The sequence below is a fragment of the Aquila chrysaetos genome, chromosome 21 (genome assembly GCF_900496995.4).
Source record: "Aquila chrysaetos chrysaetos chromosome 21, bAquChr1.4, whole genome shotgun sequence".
Classification (NCBI taxonomy): Eukaryota; Metazoa; Chordata; class Aves; order Accipitriformes; family Accipitridae; genus Aquila; species Aquila chrysaetos.
The window spans coordinates 16,044,750-16,070,830 of record NC_044024.1 but is presented as its reverse complement, the minus strand read 5'-3'; the positions used below and the strand labels follow the sequence as shown (position 1 = coordinate 16,070,830).

Genomic DNA, 26,081 nt, shown 5'->3' with positions numbered 1-26,081 from the left:
CCCTCCCTCCTTAAGGGAAGATATATTTTACAGTGTTCTCTGTGACAGTGTTTAGCGAGCCTCTTGGTTGCCATAGTGTTATGCACTAAAGAAATGTCGACAAATTAATCAATTATAGAATTGTGTTTGCCTAAGAATACAAGTCACAGTCAGATGATTCAACACATTTCAACAGCTCTGTGGAGTTTGGTTAACACACTTCCTCTTCTACCATCTCAATATTATCCTCATCTGCACTGTCATTTCTCCACATTTCAATTTCTCTTTACAGGCAGTTTAGCAGGTATGTGATCTCTGCTTCAGGCTACGTCAAGCTGTTTTCCTTCTTGCTTGCCTGCTTGCTTCCTGTCATTTTTTTTTCCCTTTACTTTTCTCTTTCTTGTAATAAGATGCACATTATACATTCAACTTTCCTATAACAGAACGGTATTTTTAAAATTACTAATCCATCACTAATGGTCAGCAATTGCTTCTTTCTTCTAGAGGTTATCTTACACAATTTAAAGAATTTTGCTCCGATCAGCACAAAAGCAGAGCTGATTTTAAGTCCAGCTTTGCAACTTATTTTAGGAATATCAGGTAGAAAGGGAACACCAACCCCAGCACTCCAGTCTGGGAAAACAACACTACTAATGGCTACTTCACAACACCTCTTCAGCCTGCCGAGATGCACCAGGAGCCCCAGAACACATCCTCGCATCTTACAACAAAATTATGATAGACATCGGAAGCACAAAAGATTAAACTGTGTTGTGACACAGAAAAGGGCAGGTGAAGATCACTGCCAGTACTGCACGTCCTTGTATCCACACAAAGCCCATTAAACAACGCTAGCAACAGGTCCCAGAAAATATACCATGAAGTACTATATGGTTACTGGCAACACAACCTGAAGGAAAAACGCCTCTCTGGCCCAAAATCTGATGAACAGGTTAAACCAGGGAGCGTGCCAGAAAAAACTGCAGGCAACTGTGCCCATCTAATGCTACAAGGAGTCTCTGCACTGCACATTTGCAAGGTCTAGTGCTTGAGAGGAAGGCAAATATGGGGAAAAAAAAGATTCAAATCTGCAGCAACAGGGAAAATTCACTCTTGCCTTGGCTCCCAAGAAAACAGCAGAAGCCTCCATGCGTGGGGTTAATAGTGCATACAAAACCAGGTCCATTCTCCTTTCAACCTTACATTAAAAATAGGACTATTCTGGAGACCAAAGGACAAACTCTGCAAACTTAATTTCCTATCTCCAGGAACTCTCTAATTTAATTGTATAATCTCTTTCATAAGATTATCAAGATCTATCTCAAAACTACCCTAATTGAAAGACTATTACACAACTTCAATCCTTAGGTAGCTAGAAGCTTTCTTCTAATTTCCCATCCCACGACCAACTTAGACAATTTGATCTTGTACGGATGCTATCTTTTGACTTAGTTTTTCTGCCTTCTTGCTATTTAGTCCCAACTGTGTGTAAAAAGACGTACTGTAGCCTGTCCCTTCATTTGTTCAACTGGCCAGAGCTAAACAAATTACGGTCTTTAACCTCACTTCATGCAACGGACGGTCCATTTGTATAACCACATCTCCAGCCCTCCTACTGTTGTAATTTAACATTTTCGTGATCGGTGTGTCCAGAGCTATGCAAAATCCCAATGGGCTACTCCATGAGCAACGGAAAGCTCTTGTACCGACGCTCTGTGTGATGATTTGTACAATGATAGTATCACACTTCCCTGAATCTCTCATACTATTTTCCTTTGATATCCAAGGATGTCATAGGTCTCCTTCACAGCTGTATCTCACTGCTTGCTCGCAGGTATCTCCTGACCAGCCAGTGCATCCACATCTCTCCCTTCTGTCACGGACAGCTGACGAGCTCCTGTTTCACACTGGAAATTCTTGTTACCGGTCTCCATGCTTAAAACTTTGCATGACTTTGCACTCAGCACTATTAAATGTCATTTTATTTCTATCACTCCAATCAACAAAGTCATCTAAATTCCTTTCATATGATAATCTGATCCTCCTCCATATTGACAATACCTCCCAACTTTGTGTCATCCCGCACAGCTCCTGGGCACACACCCAGACCCTACCCACAGGTCAGAGCAGCTCCACTCAACAGGCGCAAGCCTGGTCCCCTGGGAGCAACAGCACTAATCTCTCTCCATCCTAATGACTTTCTTTCAATACCTCTCCCCATTCAGACAACTTTATGTGCATGCAACTGTTGTGTCTTTTCCTCAGCCAGCTCCTTTTCCACCTTGCAATTCTTGTATTGAACCACCATCTTAATTTTAAGCAATGTCCTGTGGGGCATGGTATCAAATGCTTGGGTTTAGATAAATCACATTCCTGCCTTACCCCACCTAAATAATCTCTTATACAAAAAAGATGTTAGATTAGTCTAGCACAATCCATCTTTGATAAAATCTTGTTGTAATTTAGCCTGCTTCCTCATTATTTCCATGTCTAATTATTCTTTCCGACAAAATACGTCACGAGACACTGTGTATAGTTCCCTACATCACTTTTTTATTTTTTGACTGTATAGGGACTCCGTGTACAGGACGCAAATGCTTCCCCTCTTACGCAGCTGAAGAGCCATGGGACAGCCTGGCTGCCAGCCGTGCAAGCCTTGTGCCACTGCTGTCAGTATTCCAGGACTAGGATTATTGGCACTGCTTCATCTGTCTCACCAAGATATTTAAGTTTTGCTTATTTTCTTGGGTTTTTTTTGGTTTTTTTAACTTTGCTATGAATAGCTTTCAGTCTCCTGCAGATTTGTTAGTAATTACACTCTGTTCCAGATTCTACAGAAGGTTCTGCTTTCATGAGAAAGTTGTGTCATTATTTAGAGACATCGGTTCTCCTTTCAGTTTAGGCATGGCTAATTTCGATTCTGTGTAAATTGACTAAGTGCAGGTTTTGGTTGAACCCAAATAAGTTCATTCGAACCAAAATAAGAATGTCCTTATGTGAGGTCACATCAGGTTAATCAAATCACTTTAAAAAACAGACTTAAATTAAATTGGTGTAATCTCCCCGTGTAGACAAGGCCAAAGCCAATAATGGAATATGAAGTAGGTCAAAGTCTCTCATTAACTGTACACACACCTCTGCGGTTTGACTGAATCTGGTGCTTCTGAGGCCAAGCAGATGTGCAGCCAACAAGCCCAGCTGTGTACAAAGCGCTTATCGAGGCCTCGCCACCACCTCACGTAAAACCGGGGCTCAAGTGAGACCAGAGTAATAAAAAAAGAGGCTTTTATAGGGCTCCTGCACAGGGGTACCATTCGTTCGGCGCACAGGTCGCAGGGCAAGAAGTCGCGCTGTGCTACAAAGCCCCACGTGCGCCCAAAAGCGGTGGCAAGTAAGGAAAAAAAGAGAAACGGCCTCAGCCTGGGCAGCGGGACGGGACAGACACGGCAGAGCTGCAGCCGGGCGAGCCCCGCCGGCTGCGGCTCTGCCGACGGGCACAGAGTCGCTATTGCAGCGGGACGACGTGGGGCACATCGAGCAGAGCGCGGCCTTAGGCGAACAAAGATTCGTGTGAAAGAAGGGTGTCATCCAAGCCGTAACAAATAAATACAGGTTTTGTACCTGCCTGACTTCCTTAACAGAGATTTGGAACTGAAGTGATACAGAGGTGTATCATTTTAATAATACCAGCAAAGACCGGTCCATACCATTTTGGGTTTTATAGGTTTTACTATCATGGTTAAAGCCATATTACTCCACCGGAATCCATAACTGTTCCAGTACAAGCCTGGATTCAGTTGTTCTGGTATAGGCACATAGCTTATTCCCCCAGTCTTGAAAGAATGAGCTATGTTGGCATCAAAACCTTTCTACCATTACATGTGAATCTTGGGAGATTGCGTAATTTAAGGCAAAACAATGCAACTTCTGTGCATAGACAAGCCCTAGCTCCAAACTGTAAAGACATCCTACCAATTTTTTGATACTACTAATGAGCAGAAGTTGGATTCGACATCGGTATCTCTGAAATGTAACGCTGCTTCCAACACCATGAGACTTTAATTATGAACTACTCATTTGCTAATTTTAATCTTTAACCCTGAGCTATTTTGGAGTACTTGATGGGTGTCTTAAACCAGGGAAATAATTTAATACAGACATAGTCTGAGTGGCTAAAACCCAGGAACCATCACATACCTGACTGCCAAATTTCACGGAAGTTTGCAGTTTATCAAAAAAATTTCAAACCAATTTTACTTTTTCCTCTAGATCAAGTAACTCTAATCCACAGCTCTCAAAGAACAGAATAATTGAGCAGTAAGCAACTGCTCCTAAAGCCATTTGCATTTTTCCTATTACATCTTCCAGAAAAATTCTAAAGAATCAGTAGCAAACACGTTTAGCCCAAGAGATACGGATGCCTCCCTTCCACGCAAACTTCCACTTTTGGCTTAACCCCTGAGCCTCCCCTCCTCATTAGTGCTCGCTGCATTTGTCAGAACTTCGTCAGCCACAGAGCCCCGCGTGCTGTCCTTACGGCACATCAGTGCACAGGGTGCTCTGTTCCTCCACGATGCATCGCTGACCCACTGGTTTACTCCGATCAGCACATTACAGGAAAATTATCTTTTTTTTAAAATACAGTTTCTAGAAAAACAAAAATCCAAATGTATTTTTCTGCCTGGGTAACTATGGTGAGGCACTGCAGCCTAGGAAGTTTATAAAAATTACACAAATGCCTAACCAAAACAGCACATGTTGGAGTATGTTTGGTACAAGGGGTTCAGACCACATACTCCTGAAATTATCTGCTGCTTCACACAGCACTTGTAGGACCTACGAGGACTGTACAGCCTATGTACCAAAACCATGAAGAGCTGCCTCTTTAAGGCAAGTTCCCATTTCCAGGGCTAGGGATTAGCGAGCAGCGATCCAGCAAAATGAGGACAGGGGAGCACCGCCATTCTGCCTAAAAATGAAGCGACTCCTGACATTTTCCCATCTATACACCAGAACGTCTCATCCCGTTAGCTAAATCAGCACCGCCGCTTTCACCGCACACAACAAAATAAACTTAGGCTAATAAATAACCCTGCCTTTTTATGCAATGTTATGCTGCACCCTCGCAGGCGGGCAAAGCATGGGACATTTTAACAGCTTTGGTTTCAGGTACATTATCTCCAGGGCTGCTCCCCTGCTGAAGAAGGCAACTTCGTTCAGGGATCGGGGCCAGTTGGCACTTAGGTGCCGGTTCTGCCCCAAAAAGGGACTGCTGTGCTGGACTTCTCCAAAACCCACTGAGGAGGGACCTGCTCTGCGGACGGCTCAGGAGCCTCCTGCCTTCGGGGACTGTGGCATTTTACAAAGGACAAGTGCTCTCTAAAGCACCCGTGACACCTCATTTATGAATCACCCAGGGCTCAGCTTTGAACTGTGCTCCCAGTGCAAGCTACCCAGAGCAATCGGTTTGCAATTTCTGCCTTTAAGGACGGAGGCTTGGAGTTGTCATTCACAAATCCCCAGCTGAAACACGCGAGGGACTTTCAAAGCCTTCCTAATTCCCCGCTTATAATGTAAACAGTCTGTAAAATCAAATGGCACAATAACCCTGGTGGGAGGAGTAACTTTTCAACCTGGATTTTAGATGCTATCTTTAGGCGCAAGGCTCGCTTCGGAGGCTTCTCCCCACCGTGTTTTTCAGACAAACGCATCCCCGGAGCGACAGAACTTCAAGACAGAACGCGAAAACTGCCATCGGGCCCGTTTTAGCCTCCAGCGAACCGGTTTCCCCCCGACCCGGGCACTCCGCAGCTCTCAGCCGTGCTCGCTCCGCCGCCTGGCCCCGAGCCGGTCCGTACCCGGGGCTCGGCGGGCACCGGCGGAGCGGCGGGGGGGAGCTGGGTGCCCGGCCGTCTGTCACGGATGCTCCGGCATCCCCGCCCGGGAGCTGCGGCACCCGGAGACCCTTCCCCGCCTCGCCTCGACGACAGAAACCCCACCGAGCAGCCTGCGCTGCACCCCGGTGCCAGTCCTGCCGATACACTGATTTTTTAATTTTTTTTTTTTTTTTGGGGGGGGGGAATCAAACGACTTAAGTTGCGGCTGTAAATTTTCCTCTCCAAAACTTAACCGGGACCGTCCCGGAGGTGTCGGACGAGGGCAGGGCGAAGCGGCGGGTGCAGCGGGGGCTCTCCCCGGGACACCCCGCGGCCGGCCCCGCCGCTCCCCGCGGGCTGCGACTGAGGGGACACCCCCCCCCCCCCCTTACCTCCTTCCCCGTCCTCCCGCACCCCCACACCCCACCGGGGCCCGCAGGGACGTACGTACCGTCTTAGGAGGACGCGCGTCCCGGAGCCGCTCTCAGTGCCATGCCCAGCCCCGGCGCGGTTCCCCCCCGGCGCCAGGGGTTACCGCCCGCCCGGGGGTCCCGCTGCCCGGAGGAGACATGGCATGAGGGCGGGCAGGGCTGGCGCGGCGGGGCGGTAACGGGGGGGGGGGGGGGGGGTGGGCGCAAGGTGGGTGCGGACTACCGGCGAGCTGCGGCGGGACTTGTGAAACTCGCCTAAGCTGCGGCGGCCCGGTTGTGTAACGCGGCGGCGGCGGGCTGAGCCCGTCCTCCCGGCACTGCACAGGCGCGCTGCTCCTCCTCCTCCTCCTCCTCCTCCTCCTCCTCCTCCCATCCCCTCACCGGCAGCCGCGGGCCGGCGGCAACCCGCCGCGCGCGCCGAAGGCGGGCCCGCCCGCATGCTTTTCCCCGCCCCCGAGCGGCGCCGTGAGGCGAGGCGGGAGCCCCGGGACCGCGGGGCGGGGGGAAGAAGGCGGGAGCGGGGCGCGGAGCCCGGCCGGGGCCGGGCCGGGGCAGGGCAGGGCAGGGCAGGTCGCGCCGGCGGAAAGTAGGTCACCGCCGTCGCTTCGCGCCGCACCGGCACCGGCAGTCGAGCGGCGGGGCTGGGCTCGACTCGCCCGGCCGTTCTTCCACCTCCCCGGTTCTCGCCGGGTGCTCTCGCGGAGGGGAGCGAGGCACGGCCCGGCAGGCAGCAGGCCCCGGGGCGGCCGCTGCTCCCCCGCCGTCTCTCCCGGGCGGCCCCGCCGGGTCCCACAGGCTGTGGCCGCTTTCCCCGCGAGGCGTTCGGCACCGATTCCGTGCCCGGCACGAGCCGCGCTTTGGCGGGATTAGTCATCCCGTGCCATGAGTCACCGGGCTAACACTCGCTCCTTCCTTCCTCGTACCACCCCTCTTATTTTTTTTTCTTTTTTTTTTTTTTTTTTTTTCTTCCTCCCCCGTAATTATTCTCCCTCCTCCCCAGGGACGGTGGGTTGCTCCTTCCCCCCTTCCCGCGACGACAACCGTGCCCAGCGGAGCCGGGCGGCGGGAGGCAGCGGGTCCCGCCGGCCCTGCCGCGGGAGAACCGGAGAGCCGGGGCCGCTTTTCCCTTGTTCCGCTAGGCAATGCCGATGGCCGGGGATCACCCGATTTATACTTCTGTTGCTTCTGGAAGCGGTAGATACCGAAGGCTGTGGGACCGGGACTGGTCTATAGCCTCCTCCTTTCCCCTCTCGAGGTCCTGCCGGGAGGGGATCAGCGCTCGAAATGCTGCAGCGGGAGACGCGGAGCGTGTTGTGCCCCGGTTGGGGTGACCTGGGGGAACGCGGGGCTGGGGGCATCGCTTGGGTCCCTGACCCACGGTGCTGCGAGCAGCTGCGCCATGTAACCCCCTTCCAAAACTGGAACTAACAAGTTAGATTTTTTTGGTGGGTATTTTTGGGTGGGGGTCGGGTTTCCCCCCCCCCTTCAACTCCTCTTGGAAAGCTGCTCCCCAGCCTGCGCAATGCTGGGAGATCTGCTCCTTCTCGGATCGCATTCCTGCCCAGTCGCCCTTTCCCACAACTGGCATATCTGACCCCTGGCTTTCTTTGCTCAGCCAAAATTCCTGTTCCTCTCCCAGCCCTCGCTCTGCCGGAGGAAGGGGGCAGGTGGGCAGCACAGCATGGGGGACAAAAGCAGAACCAAAAAGGGGACAGCGGACAAAAAGGCTTTGCTATGAAGTTTTTAATATAAACCTGATGCCACTGAGAAAGGGAAGTGACATTGTTACAGCAATAAACCTGAGGAACATCAGCTATTATTGAGGAAGACAAGAGAAAGGGCACCTTTGCATGCAGTTAATATTTCTTATTTTCTTTCTTATCGGAGGCAAAGCAAACAGCATGGTTGTTCTGACTGCCACAAGTGGCAGATCTCATTTTCCCATTTAGAGTGGGGTTTTGAGGCACGCAGCCTCATCCCTCAAAGCACAGCAACCCTTCCCTTGTTCACATGGGAAAAATCCTTCTTGCCCTCTTTCAGGCAAGGTACAAACAGGTATCAAATGCAACATTTCCCTCCTTTTTTACTTGAGTTAAGGTGTGTCTCTGCAGCCTGCAGTGCAGCCCTGTCACCCGAGTGACAGTTACTAGGAGGATGCCATTGCCCCCGTCTGTGGGCATGCAGGTACACATTTGGGGAATTAGATCAGGAATAAAGTGAATACCACGCTCTGCAACTGAGGCACTTCAGATTAAGCACTCACAGATGGATGCCGTGGGCAGCGCAGGCAGGATGTGGCCCCAGAGGGGCTGAGCTGGGGCTGGGGCAGGTTTCCCCTGGAGGCACCAAGTGCCACAGTCTTTGTCCTGGGTTGTGTCTGCACCTGGGATGCTTCCACGGCCACCCCTATCCCACTAGCCTGGCAGGCACAGCAAACAACCTCAACACTCTCTTCTAATAAAGCAAAACATTCAGAAATACTGCTTTACATGTTAATTGCAATAACATGATTTTCTGACCAGAAATCGTGTTTTATTTGAAGTGTTTCAACCAACTCCCCTGCAGCCCCTGGCAGGTAGAGACAGCAGACTGGGTGAACGCAGGGGCCACTCCTGCTATAGCAATGCTGAAAGAGTTTTCATGTCGATGACTTTAATTATCTCATTTAGAGGAACACACTTGCCACTAAGATCCTGCCAAAAGTTGAAAAAGAACAGGGACACAGACATTTGTGACATGACAAAATTCACACATTGCTCAGCAAGCTGCGGCATTGGGCAGCTTTGGCTGTACTCTGCAATGGTTGGCACAGCCTCAGATTTGTTTATATTATTAGTTTTTAACAACACTGTGTTGCAAAGATGTGCCAGCAGCAATAAAACTAAGAGAGAACTGGTTTTGGCTGGAAAATAAGAACAGCAAAGCATCTATCTCTCCATCTCTATCTCTCCATCTCTATCTCTATCTCTATCTCCATCTCTATCTCTATCTCTATCTCTATCTCTAAACCAGCCTGTCCCTGCTGCACTCACCCAGCCGACTGGAGAATCCTGCAGCCTGGCAGGCACCATTAAGGAATAACATAATTAAACAAAGAAATAGAGGGATAGCTTGAGCTGTATTTTGCAAAATCACATTCCCATGCACAGTCTTTCATCTGGAGCAAAGGGTTGTGCAAACTAGCCTTTAAATTACATACTGCAAAAATGCGTAGCCAGGAAATGTTTGCATTGCGCAGTGCTAAGTCGAGAACAAGCACCGGTACAGGATCAGGCACCTCAGCCTCGTCTCACTCCGGAGTATGCCCAGAAATTCAACATGATGTTCAAGCAGTAACCGTGAGGCTTGGGATAATGCAAACCAAAAGGAAAGAGAAGAACAGAGACAGCAAATTGGAAAAAATACCCTTGCCTTGATCCGAAGAGGCTGGTTCTGTGTAGGTTTTGCTGTGCCTCCGGGATGCAGCAGCGAACGGAGGAGAGTTGAAGCGGTGAAGCCCACCCAGCGCCCGCCATGGGACCGTGCGTGCGAGGCCGGCGGGAGCCCAGTTCCCAGCGCTGCCCAAGGCAGGGACACGGCGTTAATTGTGTCAGTGCTATTGCACAACACTGTTGCCTTGACACCGTGTCATGTAAAGATTTTAAACTGCCTCTTTATTAGTCATCCTCTATTCATTTTAATTGTACCTGATAAACAGGGCCATTTCACCTTTGTGTTCTAGTGTACGCACTTATCTTGCATATTTATATCACCCAAGAGACTTTCAATCTTTTACTGTAGCGTTGGTAGATGCAGAGGAATGAGCAGGCATTGCCGTCACAGCCCGCTGGCGTTCTCGTGCATTTGCTTCCTACTTTTTCAGACCTCTGCTCTCCCAGTGTGGGGATCTCCACAGGTCCTTGATCCTGGCACTGAAAATGTTCAGGCAGAGCCTTAGGTTAATGCATGGGAACCAGTAAGAAGGGATAGGCTGAGTGAAACACGCACTTAATTTTTTTTCAGGATCAAGTGCTGTAGGTGTGTGCTTAACACCACAGGACTCGCTTTGATCTTCTCCGAGGACAGAATTTTCTGTGGATTAAATTCTCGCCTCTGAATTATGGTATTGGTTATTTAACAAAATCAAAGTTGGGAGATGAATAAATAATTATTGGATTTAATGTAAAGAACATAGTTGAAATTTCTGGAATATTTTAGTCACATTTACTTGCAACATAAAAACATACTGCCCAAGAGTTTACCTATGTGAAACTGTCCCTGCAACTCCTTATCTATCCTTATGTTTGTGAATTCTAAAGTTTGACTGAAAACTCCTGGAAATAGCAGTGCATTTTCCTTTCTGTGGTACTATGACCTTCTCCTCATCCCAAACATCCCCTACGCTTGTGGTGGGGAGAAGGAAGTGCATTTTGGCCAGGCACAACTCTGCCACCTGTAAGAGAACCGCCGTCAGGCTTTGCCGCAGCTTCTCCAGCACCTCGGAGTACTGCTGGCATTGCTGCTGCACTGCAGGGACTGTTTGCTTAGAGCTCATGTCTCTGCTTCGAGCAACACCCTACAGTTATTAGAGTCCTTCTACCTCTGGAGATGCATCTGGTCTTTGGGCTTGTATAGTTTCACCTTCATTTTCCCCTTTCAAAAAGACTCAAACATAAAATTCAGGTTTGCACCACAATCATGTAAGAAGATGGGTAAAATCCCATTCTCATTTAAGTTCAGAAAAAGGAACGGAAACTCCATTAAAGGCAGAGCAAAAACCACATTTACTGCAGTGTGAACAGGATTTCCCCCTTAGCATAAAATCTTGCATCCCTGTAGGCTGGAAGGAGCTACTTGCTGTCCTACCCAGCATCTTCGAGCGCCACTTTGAATCTTTATGCAACTGCTTGAAAGGATTGGGAATATAAATGAGTTAATCACCATTTAGGACAAAATTCCACCTAAGCTTTTGAGAACCAATTGGAATATTTTCATTTCCATCATCCAGCACCTTATTTTGTAGAAAATTATTTAAGATGGTTCTTGTAGAGGCAAGATTGGTATCCAAACTTTCTGTGTATCTAAGGCCCTGTATTTCCTTGTGCTGGAGTAATAGCACAGCCAGATAAATGGATTTCTTTCTGAAAAGCTGAGAGGTGCCCAAGTCAGAGATCTGGCCAAGAAAAAGTGTAAAAGAATACTTTTAATGTGGCTGATCATACTTGCAACAATAATTATTATTTTTATAAAGGAAAAAGTGTTCTCTCTTAACTGCAGTAAAATATTCTCTGATAAGTATTATTGTGATATGTTATTCTGCCTAACTCGAAGTGGGGAAAAAAAACTTGCACAAACAAGAACATGGCTACCTTCCTCTGTCCGTATCCTTCCATGAGAGCATACACTGAATCTAAAGCTCTTTGACCACATTTTAGCTTGATCCCATAGGATAATGTACCTACGAATTAGTTTTCTTTGATGCTGGGTTCATATCTTCTAGAGAGTGTGCTGAAGACAAATTCAGCCTGCTGCATTTAAATATGGGTTAAGTGGGCACAGGCAGTAATCGCCTCTGATTAGTATAATCAGCCACTGAGGGGCCTCATGAACAGAGACATAAAATAGAAACTTAATGATAATTACCCTAAAGGCACAAATCCCCCTGAATTCAGCAGTCAGAGGACAAATGGGCAGAGGGAGCACCGGGCAATGGCAACAGCTATAGTAGTGTCACCCATGGATGAAGCATCGAGGAAGAACGGGCAAGTCAGTGCAGAATTACTGTCCATCATCTCCAAGTGCATCCTTCCTAATAAATCACAGTTGTCACTAATTAGCACATTAAATCCACATTGATAAACAAGGATATTTCCTATTAATACTTCTGCTGATGCTAAGCTGTATTCATACAAGGTGGTAACACTTTAAAGCTTCCCTCTGGTATTTGCCCGTTCTTAGCTACTTGATCCCACGCACAGCGGTTGGGAATTCTGCAGGTCAACTATTCCTTGCACTGCAAAGTTTCCACTTCTCCTCTCTGGCCTTTACGCAGAGCAAATGCAACATTAACAATGCCATCGGATGGAGTTTTCAGCATCATGGGTTAGAGCAGCAACGTCTGACTCCAAGACAAGAAGCAATGTGCTCCTGGCCAAACATGGCAGAGGGAAAGCTGTCCTTGGCACCTGATCTTCCTACGACAACCCAGGGTCTGACCAGATCCCCGAGTTGCACATGTGGGTGACAAAGGACCATGTGTTGGGAGGGCCTGGCAGGCTGTGCTGGGGCAGGAGCTGCCTGCATCCATACCTTCCCGCCTGTCTCCCAGCTACTGACATTCGCCTCTTCTACTTTGCCTGGAGTGGTCTGCAGCCAGAGGCCTCTCAACTACACCCTAATCTCCTTTGGAAACTGGGTAACTGGGATGGAGAGCGGCATTAGGATGGCTGTGACCTGCAGGCACAAATTACTGCAGTTCCTGCCGCCCCGCTCACCCCCTGCGCAGTCTCCCTCTGCAAAACCACATGCAACGGGGTGCTGAGAGAAGCTATTGCCTGATTTCACTGTGTAAGGAGAGTAAAATCGTCTTTTCCAAGGCAAAGTGACCAGTGCGGTCCTTTCCCAGCTCTGGAGCTTGTACAAGAAGACGTTAAAATCAAGACTACTTAAGACCATGGAAGGACCTAGTAGAAAGAAGAGAGGGTGTTTGCATTTAGAAGATGGCGGGATTGCCAATCCTTCTACCACACCCCGATTGTCAAAGACTGAAAAAACAATACATATATATCTGCGTACGTATCTGATACCATGCAAGCTCACTCACCGCAAACAGTTGCATGTACTTAACCGCCAAGGAAAGACCAAACCAGGCATAGTTTTACAGTCAGCCAGATTATAAATGTCAAGCGGTGGCTTCTTAAGCACAAGCTGTGCCGGTGGTTCTTCAGAAAAATTGAGCAGCCTGATTGTCTCGAGGGACCACTGACAACACAACCCAGACGCTAAAAAGGACAGGCGCCCGGAGCACAGGCCCCAGGGCACAGCTCTCCAAACACCTCCCTTAATGGTCTTTTAGGACACACAGGAAAGAAAACGTGTGTCCTTGATCCCAAGTGCACCAAAGTCAACAGGGTTCTTGTGTAACTTCCACTGTTTTCCTTCTGCCTTTTTTATAAACACAGAAACCTTCTAAATAAATTCATGAATGCATAAAACAAGTGGCCTGATATTCAACAGAGATTTTACCCTGGAAGCAGGATGGACTGAAAGCATCACGTGTTGCTGATGCTGTGCCGCTGTGCTCATAGCTAAACAAAAGCAAGTGAAAACGCAAGTCTGCGAGACTTTATCACTGTGTTTTACCACTAAATGATACTAAAATGTGTCAAAAAATACTCAGAACTGCGTGGGATGTTACTGCACCCTCTACTCACAGAAATGCATGTGGTTTTTCTGGGCACAGGGGAGGTGCTGAACACCATCAATGAATTGACTATGATATTAGATACTAGTATTATGCGACAGATTTTGTCTACAAGCAGTGTTGCAAAAAGTCAGTCCTAATAAGTGGAAACAAACCCTTGACTGGCCTGGTGAAATCAGCTTCTATTATACAGCTATAAGCAACTGATAGCATTTTTGTGTGTCTATGGAAAATGAATATGCAAAACGGTTGGAATTTCCTCATCTAAACAGGAATATCACGATCAGTTTTGGTCAGGGCTTGTGAACGAGGGGCTGGGACCAGAGAGAGGAGCTGTCTGATGAATGCACTTGTCATGAAACTTGGGACAGATTTTGCAGAAGCAAGATGCGTGGGAAATGGATTGCATTTTTTTTCTTTGGCTAGCTTGTCTCTTTCCTTGGCCCCAATATGGTGGTGACCATGCGGGCAGTTAAGTACTGCCACCCTTCTCATCCCGACCCCAGGACCCTCCATCGCACCCCTGACTGTCTTAGCAACAGATCCTGCTGGTCCTCTCCACATCAAGAAACCCCCTCTGCCTTCTTACTCCAGGGGAACATCCATCTTCTGTGGTGAGCCAAGCAGCACCTTCCCAGCACATTTTCAGGCAGCCGGGCAAGCCTGAGGAGGTTTTTGGTTGGGTTTCTGTTTGTTTGTTTGTTTTTCCAGAAAAATGGTTCCTAGTTGTTTTGCACTAACCAACTTCTGTCAAGTTGCAGTGTTTCTCATGGACATCATCCACATTTTTACCCAATTTTGCATTCAGCAGAGTATACAAACAATATGGTTCTGCAGAGCAGAGCCCAGGGCTTCTCAGAGCACTGCAAACCACTGTTGAGGAAAATGCTGGCTTACAACAAATTTCTTTTCATTAAAGTGAAAGACTGTCCTGCTTTGGAGCACCATCGCTGTTATAGTGACATCTCGTTCTCCCCGGTTTTTATCCTCCCCTTGTCCATTTAATACATCTGCCTGCCCTTAGCACTGGTGGTGGTGCTAGTTTGCAGAATAACAACTCATTTCAACCGAGGAAAAACAAGCGAGAGAGACTCCAAAAATAAATTTTAAAAAAGTGCATTGTTTCCTGTAGAGCTTCAGTCCTTTCACTTGCAAAACTTCGGTTGACCTGCATTGGACAGCACTTGCACGAAGTGCTACAAAAACAGCACTCACTGCGGCTTTGCTGCCCTGTCATCATCTCCTTCAGTTAATTCAGACACCACGCAGTCATATGTACGCAGCGCAGATAGTGTCACTAGCGTAGCAACCGGTGGGTGAATCATAATGAAACTATGAAGAGGAAACATGTCACAAACCAAAGGAAAAGCTTGCTTTTCAGTGGAGTGTTTCATCTACAGAAGAGTGCTCAAGTTAAGGATGCCGACGAGAGAATTAACTTGTCCCCTGGTCACTTAATGCAGCTTTTTAGGCAGTTGTTTTCTGGTTCTGTTGCTATGGAAAATATGAATACTCGCCACGACAACTGCAGCAGAGCGTGGCACACAATCCACTTCACACAGAGCATCTTCTTAAGGAACCGCTCCCATTCATACATCCTACAAAATTCTGTGTCCTTGAGAGCAATTCAGCGTGGGGTTTTCAGGCACAGTGATTAATTCTCCTGCATTTTCTAGTGGGATGTTGCCTGGTGTCTAATATTATTTATTACTTGATTCTTACACAGCCCTTTCAGTATTACAGCTGAAAATACTTTGCAAAAGTAATCCTTACAAAAAAATACTCTGCTTATTTTAAAGCTAAGCAATTCAGGCAAAAAATTCCACATAAGGCCGCACGGCACGGCAGTATCAGGACTGGCATTTGCACCCGTGTCCGTCGGGCCAGTATATTAGGGTAACAGGAGCATGGCTGTCATTGCAACAGGGTGGGATGACCCTATGAACCCCGCAGCCAAAATTTGCACCATGAGGGCAAAACGGCTGCAGGGGAAAACTTCAGGAAGCTCAGTGCATCCGTACCCCCCGGTTTGCGGGGCGACAGCAGGCTCACGACTGCTGGCTGCTGTAGGCAGGCTTGGGGATGGAGGGCGCTCCCCGTGCCAGCCAGCACGCTGCAGGAAAAGGATTACACGCCCTGTAACATTTTGTTCCAGAAGATGCTTCTGGAAACACCCTTCCCCATTTGCACGGAGGGGTTAATGCATGCTGCTGCTGATCCAAGCTGTGCGCGCCGGAATAAAGCACGCGCTGTCCTTGTTTTGTTCACCCTGGCCAGCCTGCAGCTCCAAACAGCCTGCAAGCCCGCGCTTCGCTTTGGCGGACGGGTTTCCTTGTGCCGAATCGCCGGCTGCTCCCGAGGGCAGAGACCCGCCGCTCCCCGACGGGCACGGGCTGCCAGCACAGGGCGAACGAATTCCCCGAAGTTAGATGGCTGGCTTGCACTTACTTTACCACAGGAACTCATTGAAGCTCTGTCCTGCCTTGGCTGTTAGTGGAGCATGGAGGTTTCTAAAGTTATTTGTTTTAAAATGGTTTCGGGGGTGGGGGGGGAACCCCAACAAATTGTGATCAAGAGTTATGAGTAACCTGGAACACAAAGAAAGTGCTCAGAGTAAATATGTGGCTGAGAAAACCATTACCAACCCAGACGATAATCATTCTGGCTATTTACCTATTAACCTTGCCAGACATGTTCAAAAGTGCATAATAAGTGACATGTCTCCTTTATCACAAGGTTTAGCCTAGAGGGAAACTCTCTCTTTTAGTTATCGACGCTAACCATGTTGCTTTTGGCATTGGATCTATTTCCCTACTTTAAAAAACAGCATTGACAACTTTTTTCCACTGTTTAATTTGTGTAGTCACAGTAATTAAATATGAATCTTCAAATATTGCTTGACACATTGCAGATTTATCATCAGTGAAATAGTCTTCTGCACATTTCCATAATTGCTGCTGTTCAGAACAAAATGGTTATGCACTGAAAGACTGACAATTTTCTCCTCTTGGTTAAGTTCTCATTTGTTTGCCCTCTTGGCAGTGCTGTACAGCCGTTTCATTTCATAATTAAATTATTTTCCATTCGCATATGGAGGCAATAGTTTACTTTCCAATTTTTTTTTTCTTTTGATTTTACATTGTTTCTGAAGATGTGAAATCCAATATGTACTGCAAGGAGCCAGCATATCCTTTAACAGCATCTTATGAAACGCTGTTCATGTGCTGCCCCAGCTGAGTAACAGACAAATATAAATCACATAGATACTTCATTTGAATATAGTGCCCTTGATGGCCAAGAAAGAGTTTTGCCTGATTGGTGGCTTTAACCCTTCATGCTTCTGTGGGCGGTAAATTTTGCAAAGAATTAACAGTGACTTCAGGCCTTAGTTCAGATTGAAGGGTTGGGTTTTTTCCATCTCCGTGGTGTGCACTTTTACATCGTGATTGCCCACCATCTCTGTGTGTTTTCTTAGAAAGGACAAAGACTTACATTCCCTGAACAGATCTGTTTTTCCATAAAGAGGAAAGATGAAAGGAGAAGTATTTTTTGGGACACTTAAACCCTGGCAGGAGCAGCCGATGTGATTTCCATATTTTGGAAAGTGCTGGGGCGAAGAGCTCCCCATCCCGACTCCCCAAGCAGGTGGCTGACTAAATGTTACCTGTCCATCAATCGTGCTGTTACACAAGCTGTCGTAATAGTCTCTGCTTAACTGTTCACACATTTGTATCTGCTCAGAAACCCTTCTGGCTGTCTTCCCTTCAGTAAATAAATACGTAGCTTCTTACGAACAAAGCCTTATCAGATTGAACAAGCCCCTTGGCAACGTTTGAGGTATGAGAACTAGTACAAAAAAACTGCAGACAGGTTGAAATACTGAAAGTGCTAAGAAGCCCCAATGAATTTTTTCGCTGAAAATCAGGACTTCATTCTCGGGGCCAGGTTACCTTCGCTCCCTATTAAAGGTGAGAAAGGAACAGGCTGTTCCTGTTGCGTGTGCCTTTTGTGCATCCTCAGCAAGCATAGCTGTCTGTGTCTCACCACCCCGCTGTTTCTGGGTGCTCGCGGCTGAGCCCCAGCCCGGGTGCTGCAGTCACTCCTCAACACGTCTGGTGGACGGTACTGAGAGCCCAGGTGCCTCCAGGGACAGTGGTGGGACCAAAGGAGAAGGGGGTTACAAACATGACCATTTCATTAGGAGGCAGCAAGGAGCTTTGCCCAGCCACGGCAAGCTTTCAGCTGCCTGCCCAGGACCCACTGCTGGTGCCTGGGCTGGAGAGAGAGACCTCCTGATCCAACCAGACCTGCAACTCCTGCCCTCCCGGTGGGATGACACAGCACGTGGTCTTGTGTGGCTCCTGCCCGTCTCATCACACATCTCAGGGTTTCATCACGGCCCTGAGGAAGAACATCTCTTAATTTCACAGAAGTCAGATCAGTCCTCTTCTTCGAAAAGCAGCTTTCATCACAGCTTAGTGACTGTGAGACTACGGCGTTTGTTTGGGTTTTTTTTAATCTTCAGACTTCGGTGCACAAGGTTAGAGTCACAGCCTGTGGTAGGGATGGGCAAGCCTCAACCTTCGAACGGGTTTCCTCTAAAAGAAGGACTGTAGCGTTGCTACATATCAAGGTGCCACGATTAGATCACTGGTCCGCCCGGACTAGGGAAGAGACAGATAACACACATGGTGTGAGCGTCAACTTTGTCTTTTATTGCGCAGTTAATTCCTTTTATACTAACAACGGTAGGTGGGATTACTGATACGTCATAGGGAGGCGACGACTAGCCTTCTACCTTTCCGTGACATCGCGAGTTCTTCCGAATGCCGTACCCTACAAAGGACCTACAGCTTGAGGGGCTGAACCGATCGACTTTTAGTAATTTCCTGCTTGCCACAGGCAAAACCCACTGTCCGCGTGGACATCAGGCACTTTTGCTATCACTGACCAAAACGTACTGGGGCCAGAGAGCAATGAAATGATCTCTGAGCAAGGTGTCCTCCTCCTCCCTCCATGAGGACACTGGAGATCTTCCAGAGCATGGCCAACATTCAGCTGTGCGTTTCTATTTCAGGTCTCGGCTGCTGGAGCTGGCTGGAGCGGTTGATCGGCTTACCTACTGTCTGCCAGGATCAGGGCCTGAATGAGGGCAAGCTGGCTGTGACCCAACCCAGATAAGTCTAAGGTTGTGCTGACAGGCTGGGGAAGAGAGGGAGCTGGGAGAACTTCTCTGCGAGGGTCGTTTGCTTTTTATTGCTCAGATTTTCAGACCCAGGGACCTTAGTGGACCGACTTCTGCCCTGTCAATTATAAGAAGAACCAAGGGTGGTCTGTTTGCTTTTTTTTGGACTGCTTTTCTGGATCAGAAGGTGAAGCCCACTCTTTTGAACATGGGTCTTTCCTATACCGAGTCATCTTGAGAGTGGACTTCAAATGTCCAGGGCACCCTCATAACTACGTCTGCACCAGGAGTGATGCAAGCTTTCCTTTGACCAGGTTGAAGCAGTGGTTTGAATGCACAGCTTCCCCTGTTCACAAAGGCTGCAGCATTGAGAGATTGCACAATAAATGAAAATAAGAGGCAAAAGCATTTGCGTCCTGTGTACTAGGTGCTGGAAATGCAGATATCCACAGGACAGACTCTTCATCCTGAGGCTGACCGGCAGAGCCAAGGCATCTGAGACAGTGCTTATTTGTCATCCTTGGAAGAATCATTTTCTCCTTTATGTAGCCTTTCTGCTGCTCGCAACTACAAAGGGACTTAATGGCTCTGTATCGTGACCTTTCCTCATTCAGATGACTGTAAGCAAACGAACATTTTGATTGATCTAACAGACAAGAAGCCCAGATGTGATGCTAGAAACAAATACTGAATTTTTGACAGAGCAAAACTGCTTGGGTGGGGCTCACTGCCTCCTTGTGATGGCTAATTTGAGCATGACCTCAAGGCTGAAAAGAGTTGCCTCGGAGATCTGTTGGGAATAATATGCACTGTTGACCAGTAAAGGTGAGACATTAAACTTTGCATAAGTCTGACACTTTTAGGCATAAAGCTGAACAACCAGGTGGTATTTTTGGATTACAAAACTGGTTTTGTGTATGCTTCCCAGAGGGAGCAGAAAGGCATCCCTTCCTTCACAAAGTCTGGCGGGGAGAGAACTTACTCGCATTTTCTGAAAATCCTCTCAGAATGGTAATAGACAGGACCTTTGCTCCTGTGTCCTCATAAAACACATAATGGTCAAAATTTTAAAGGGAACTAAGCCTTTGTGAATATCGGTTCTCTTCTCTAACGAGTGCAGGGGCGATAACTGTGCGCTACGAAGCAGCACATTCTTTTAGGCTCCCCTGCATGTTGGAGCACTGGATTTAATTTTTTGGGACTGCAGGGCCCAAGTTGTATTTTTAGAATAGCTTGGAAGGTATAACCGAGATTTCCAGCCAGGCGTATGACTGCGTTTTGTGTGCAGTTTACAAATGGGAGAAATGAGAGACATATCCTTCGACTGAATAAAAAGACAACAGAAAACTTCAGGCAGAATTCTCTTCTCAGATCTACCCACGCTGCACACAGTGATGGCAAAGACAGACATCTTCTGTGCCGCTTGCAGAGAGAATGCAGCATGAAAACAGATGCCCAAAGCACGTATCTTAGAAGAATATATTTAGCCTAGAAGTGTTTTAGACTGAGAAGTGATCGTGCAAAATACAGTTTTCTTGCCAGCGTTATTTTAGTAAACAAGGAGGAAAATTTTATCCTACTTCCTATTACAGATAATCTGGTTAAAGTGGGGATGAAGGAGTAGCTTTGAATGTGCATTAAGAAGAAGTACCATGACATTTAGTCTACTCAGACTCTTAGATCTTCATTTCAGATTCGACTTGTTCAGTCACTTTATCAGGTGGAAATCTGCCAATGTGCAGTGACAGGTGATACATCCAACTTCAGAGGGCTGATTGATTGTTTCGTTTGAGGGAACTACGCAAACATGTGAAACATTGCATGCAATAGAGAGTGCTCTGGAGATTTTAGAAGACCCATCTGAAGGAGAGAGAGGAGAGACGCCGGAGGTTCACTCCAGCAGATACACTGGGTGCAGCACATTGCCTTCAGTGCTGCCAGGAGGTTCGTGCATGCCCATCAATATCTTTTACATCGTTTCCCATGTACTATGCTACTACTACCTGTTGTTACCACCATGCCAAATGGAGTTTTGGTTCTCACTCTTTATCCTTAAAGAACAGACTTCTAGATGTTGCTACAGCACCACGAGTTTGCCAAGTATGTAGTTCATTGCTAATGCAGGAACATATTTCAGGCACTGTCAAAACTAATCAATATCCTTCAATTTGGGACACAGTCAGCCTAGACTGAGAAGTCTAATGTAGGCAGTCTTGAGCAGCCTGTCATTATCCTTCTTTAAAAGGACGAGTTGAGACCTAAATGCATCAGATGAACAGTGACAAAAAAGTACAGAGGATACTAGAGCAGAGTAAATATCATATATTCTGATCAGAGCACAGATTTTCCAGTTGTTTGATCCACTCCATTCCAGAATAAAACTAATAGACCAAATCCTGAAATCAGTATGTAGAACATACCTCCACAATGTAACTATAACACTGAACACCGTGCTTTCATTGCAAAAGTATTCAGAATTCAACACACGGTTAACATTTATGTTACAATAGCTATTTAGCTATTCTTGTATGGGGAAGGCCTTATTGACACTGATGAAGCACTGTGAAGATGGGAGTTACTACTTCTACGAGTCATCATTGTCCTCAATAAAATTATTCTTTTGGAGTTCACTGGAAATAAGAAATTCTGTCTCTAGTCTAGAATGATTAGAAATTACATAATCTCTTCTCCCACAGGTGCAGGACAGAGAAAAGGTTTTTAAGGTGAATTGTGGTAAAATCTAGCAGGCCTATGACACTCATCAAGGATATTATTATTGTTGTTGTTATTAGTATAATAAATTGTTATTATTGCTGTCATATGCCAGTTGCAGATGGATAAAAAATGGGTTAAGTTTAGTTAAAAAGAAAAAAGCCCCACTGCATTTAGACTTCCATTATTAACGCACTTACCAAATTGAGCTAAATGACTGCTTTTTGTTCAAACAGATCAGACTTTGCAGTCAATGCATAGTTACGTTCATTTATTTTATTAGTTGCTTTTCAGGTAGAAATTCAGTACCTTAAATGTTCTTCAATCTGAAGTTCAACCCAGTATCCTCAATTCATACCTGCAGCCTTTTGATGTAAGTACAATCTTAAATCTCTACTTCACACAAGCATAAAGCTAAAAAGATAATGGCAGTGCTACTGCCCTATGTGTTTCAAGCTCTTTCCATTTTATATAACCCAGCAGCACAAGTAGGCTTTTCTTCTATTGATAATAACTCCAGATGTGGCACAGCCATACCTGTGACTAACACACTCAACAATAACATTCACAAAATATGTTGGTCAGGAGGGCAATCAAGCACACAGCACTAGCCTACATCACCTCTGGGTTTCAGCATCTATGGAACACAGTCATCCACTTGCAATAAAGGCTCAAAAATAAAGGAAGATGCAGCCTCCACTACCACAGCTATTAACAGCGAACAAGAGAAAGCTACCTTTGCATTCCAGGCTTGGAAGAGCGTAGTCTCTGAATAAGAAAAGTTGAGCTGCTGGAATAGTTTGACTTTTGATCTGTACTTGTTTGGGTCAGCCTCGCAGCAACTACGAGTGTGCCTTACTTTGCTCTTCACTTTCCTCACATGTTTCGCTATGTTCCTCACCCATTTGGTAATGCTTCTGTTTTTTTTATTAAATGCATTTTCATCACCAACAAAGTGCAGTTTTAGATAAAGACACAGGAAGAAAAATGATGCTGATTCCCCATGGCAATAACACGTGTATGTTACCCTACACGGGGTCTCGTCTCCCTTCCTTGGGCCATAACAGCTCACATAATACGCAACGGAGGCGGCAGTGCTATGGCAAACCAGAACTGTAGGCACTGGCAGAGGAGAAGCATCACTGGACATTTAAAAACTCAGCTGGATCAGGGGAACACCCCTTCCTCTGGTAACAGAGGAATAGGGTGGGGTTTGGCCTGATAAAATGGGCTGGTTTGGTTTGGCTGGCTGTTTCTCTAAATATACTATTATGCCCAAATGAGCTGGCAATTGTATTTTCATTACTCATTACATGTGTTGCTCAAAAGCTGCTCCCTTCAGTCACTGGGCACTATCCTAGGGGATACTCCACCCCGGCCAGCTCAGGAACTTCTGCTGATAAACATCCCTTCTCCAAAACCAGGAGCCCACCTCCTCCACAAAACCAGATCACTTTCATGCCAAGAGGACTGAAGCCGTGTTTTCTTTCCCTTTGCCAGGTCTCTGTACCTGATGAGTCAAGCCTGCTCCCTGGCTCCACTGGGGAAAATGATTATGCTGGGTGGGGAAATCCTGGCTCCCTGAGCTGCCCTGCTCAGGCACTGACTCTGCTGCAGGCAGGTGTCCCCGGCCAGGGGTGGCACTTAGAATCACAGAATCATTTAGGTTGGAAAAGACCTTAACGATCATTGAGTCCAACCATCAACCATGCCCACTAAACCACGTCCTGAAGTGCCACGTCTACGCGCTTTTTGAACACCTCCAGGGATGGTGACTCCACCACTTCCCTGGGCAGCCTGTTCCAATGTCTGACAACCCTTTCAGTAAAGAAATTTTTCCTAACATCCAACGTAAACCTCCCCTGCCGCAACTTGAGGCCATTCTCACTACAACCTCCTTTCAGGTTCCCTCCCCTTGCTCCATCCCCTGAGCCGGTTCCCAAACCCGGCATGCTGCGGCTGACACCTAAGAATGTCACGGTCTGTGGCACAACATCGGCTGTACGCAGAGCGGCAGGGAAACAACCAGTTTGCTTCACATCAGAAAGCCACCTGATTTTGCAGGCGTTTAAGGCACGGTGCACAGGCACCGCACAGCGCGTGCTGCAGCCGCTCTGCTCCCTCTGGCCTGCTCGCTGCTCGGGGCTGCAGCCAGAGGAGAGTTTTCATCCAGTGACCGGGGGTGGGCATGGTGGGGCTTGCACCATTTCTTCACCTGTGCCAAAAGGCAGTTGAAGAATTGGTGTTTGGACAGACCTGTGTCTGCACAGAAGACATCACCGTGAAACATCAGGGTGGGGGACACTCTGGACAAATCAACGCATGAACCATGAGGCATAAGCAAGTAACTGCCAGCTTTACATATTACAATATATAACTTGCTGACAGGCAGAACTTCCCTTCCAGGACAACTTCATCTCTAGGATGAACTCCGCTCCTCCATGAGGATCCTGCAAACACTTATCTCCTGGGTGGGACAGCAGACATCAGGAAGACAATGATGACGCATATGGTTAAAGCAATCTATGGATTGCTTCCCATACAGCGAAGGACACAAGTACCCATAGGAAGTTCATAAACACTGCTGCAATAGTGAAGAACACAAGTCGGAGGAGTCTTTTCCTTGTGGTATCGCTGCAAAGAGCTTCCTGTCTATCAGATGGCTCTGTTACAAGTCAGTTTTGCACTGGGAATGGCCACTAGCAGGATGACAGCCTACACTTCACTCCTTAATCTTCCTGGCACATTTAGTTGGCCAGAGTTGAATTAAAATTAGTACTAGGTTGATTCATGGTTGCAATCATGAAGGATGAGAAAGTTGTAAGAAGGACATGCAAAATAAGGACAACTTCTAGACCCATGAGATTTCCTCTCATTCTTGCTGTCCAGAATTTCTTTCGAAGCCTCCAAACACCTCTGACTTCTCTAGGTTGGAATTTGGAGGTAGGATGGCTCCATAAATGCATTGGGAAATAATACTTAGTAATGGACAAACCTGAATCAATGAGTCCTCTCAGCTCCTTTGAGATATGGGTTAGCCAGCTAAGCCAGAAGTTGTGCAATCCCCTGGCAGAGCCATGGAACGTGCCCCGCTACAACACTGCCCAAGCCCAGCTTAAAGGGAGGTGGCCATTTGTGCCTCTGCAATGTGGAGAAGCGTCCATTCTGAATCAAATTTAAAAACTGCCTCTCAGCACTCCGGGGACACGCGTGGGTAATGCCTGTGCACGATAGCTTCTGCCCGGCTCCAGGAGTGGGTGGGACAAGCCTGGGAACCGCACGAGCGGTGCAAGTCAAACCCCACGGACACCACCACCTTCTCTGTTCCGCATCTGTAAGTGATAACACCCCGAACGGACGGCACAGGTACAGGCCTAAACCATTACTCCTCTCTTCCCACCCATTTCTCTAACTGTGCAGCCCGACGTCTGATGGCTGCTATTTATCAATATCAAAGCACATACAAATCCACCGTTCAAGATGGATGAGACTGATGGGGGTCCAAGCACACCAGCCCTGTGCACACAAAAAAACTTAAGTTGGTTCTACCAGCCAGCTGAGATTATGGTCTGAATAATTCATTTAACTACAGCGCAGTGCAACTCTACCATGACATGGATTTCGAGCCAAAAACGAGTAACGTTTTGAAGGGCCTCCATGACATGGGAACCTGGGGTCCTCTCACTCTCTGCAAATCACAAGGGGCTGCATTCATCAGAGGGCAGGGACATACATGCTTCTGAGGAAAGAAAATAGGTGGTTTTTTAAAATGTCACACATTAATCTTGCTTTTCCAAGCACACTGAGATACAGCTAGAGAAAGTAGTAGCTATGAGGAAAATTATGACTGTGTTGAATAACTGTCTAGCCAATAGGATCTCCATAAACAGTTATTCAGATATGCCCTGCTCACACCTATCGCCAACTAATTGCAACATGACTATAAGATCACCAGGACCGTATTGACATGTGAGGAAGTGATTATGAACACAGAGCTTCCTAAGAAGCAAGGGCTGTCCCACTTTTCACAATGATGTTGGAGAACAGAAATCTCTGCGGAGCTCTAATGGGCTACCGGGGTGAGCTGACAATAAGCACTCTTTAATTAAGCTCTTTGAGAAAGTCAGGCTCCCACTGGGCTTGTTGTGAGAGCAGCAAAGCTCTTGATTTATAGCAATTCAATGCCCAAGCTTCCTAATACTGATGTAGGACACCAAATCACCAAGACCTCTTCAGTATAATTAAAGGCAGGATGTGCTCCTGGCCGGCTTATCGCATCCCTGAACGGGAAGGCAGTCGGATGTATTCTTGGGGTTTGTTCCTGTAGCTTATATGTTGTATGTTATATAACAGGTTGCATCGGTGATAATAAAACCTGAATTAATTAGAAAGGGGGCAGAAGTAGCGATGGGGAGATTATTCAGGATCTTCTGAGTTCTGATCATGCCACAAACTTGCTGCAAAGCTTTGAGAAGCCTAAAGTTTCTCTTTTCCTC

At 47.1% G+C, this 26,081-nt stretch overlaps 1 protein-coding gene across 5 annotated transcripts in view; it reads right to left on the bottom strand.

Annotated features, from left to right (window-relative positions):
* The window catches only part of PASD1 (PAS domain containing repressor 1), a 111,856-nt gene that overhangs the window by 50,238 nt on the left and 35,537 nt on the right, over positions 1 to 26,081 (bottom strand). For 3 of the 5 annotated variants that reach the window (XM_029997544.2, XM_029997543.2, XM_029997546.2), the window contains exon 1: positions 6,307 to 6,506. The exons of the other annotated variants lie outside the window; for them this stretch is intronic. The gene's annotated coding sequence lies outside the window, so the exon portion shown is untranslated. Of the gene's footprint in view, positions 1 to 6,306; positions 6,507 to 26,081 lie in introns of those variants that run through there. 5 annotated transcript variants of the gene reach the window in all.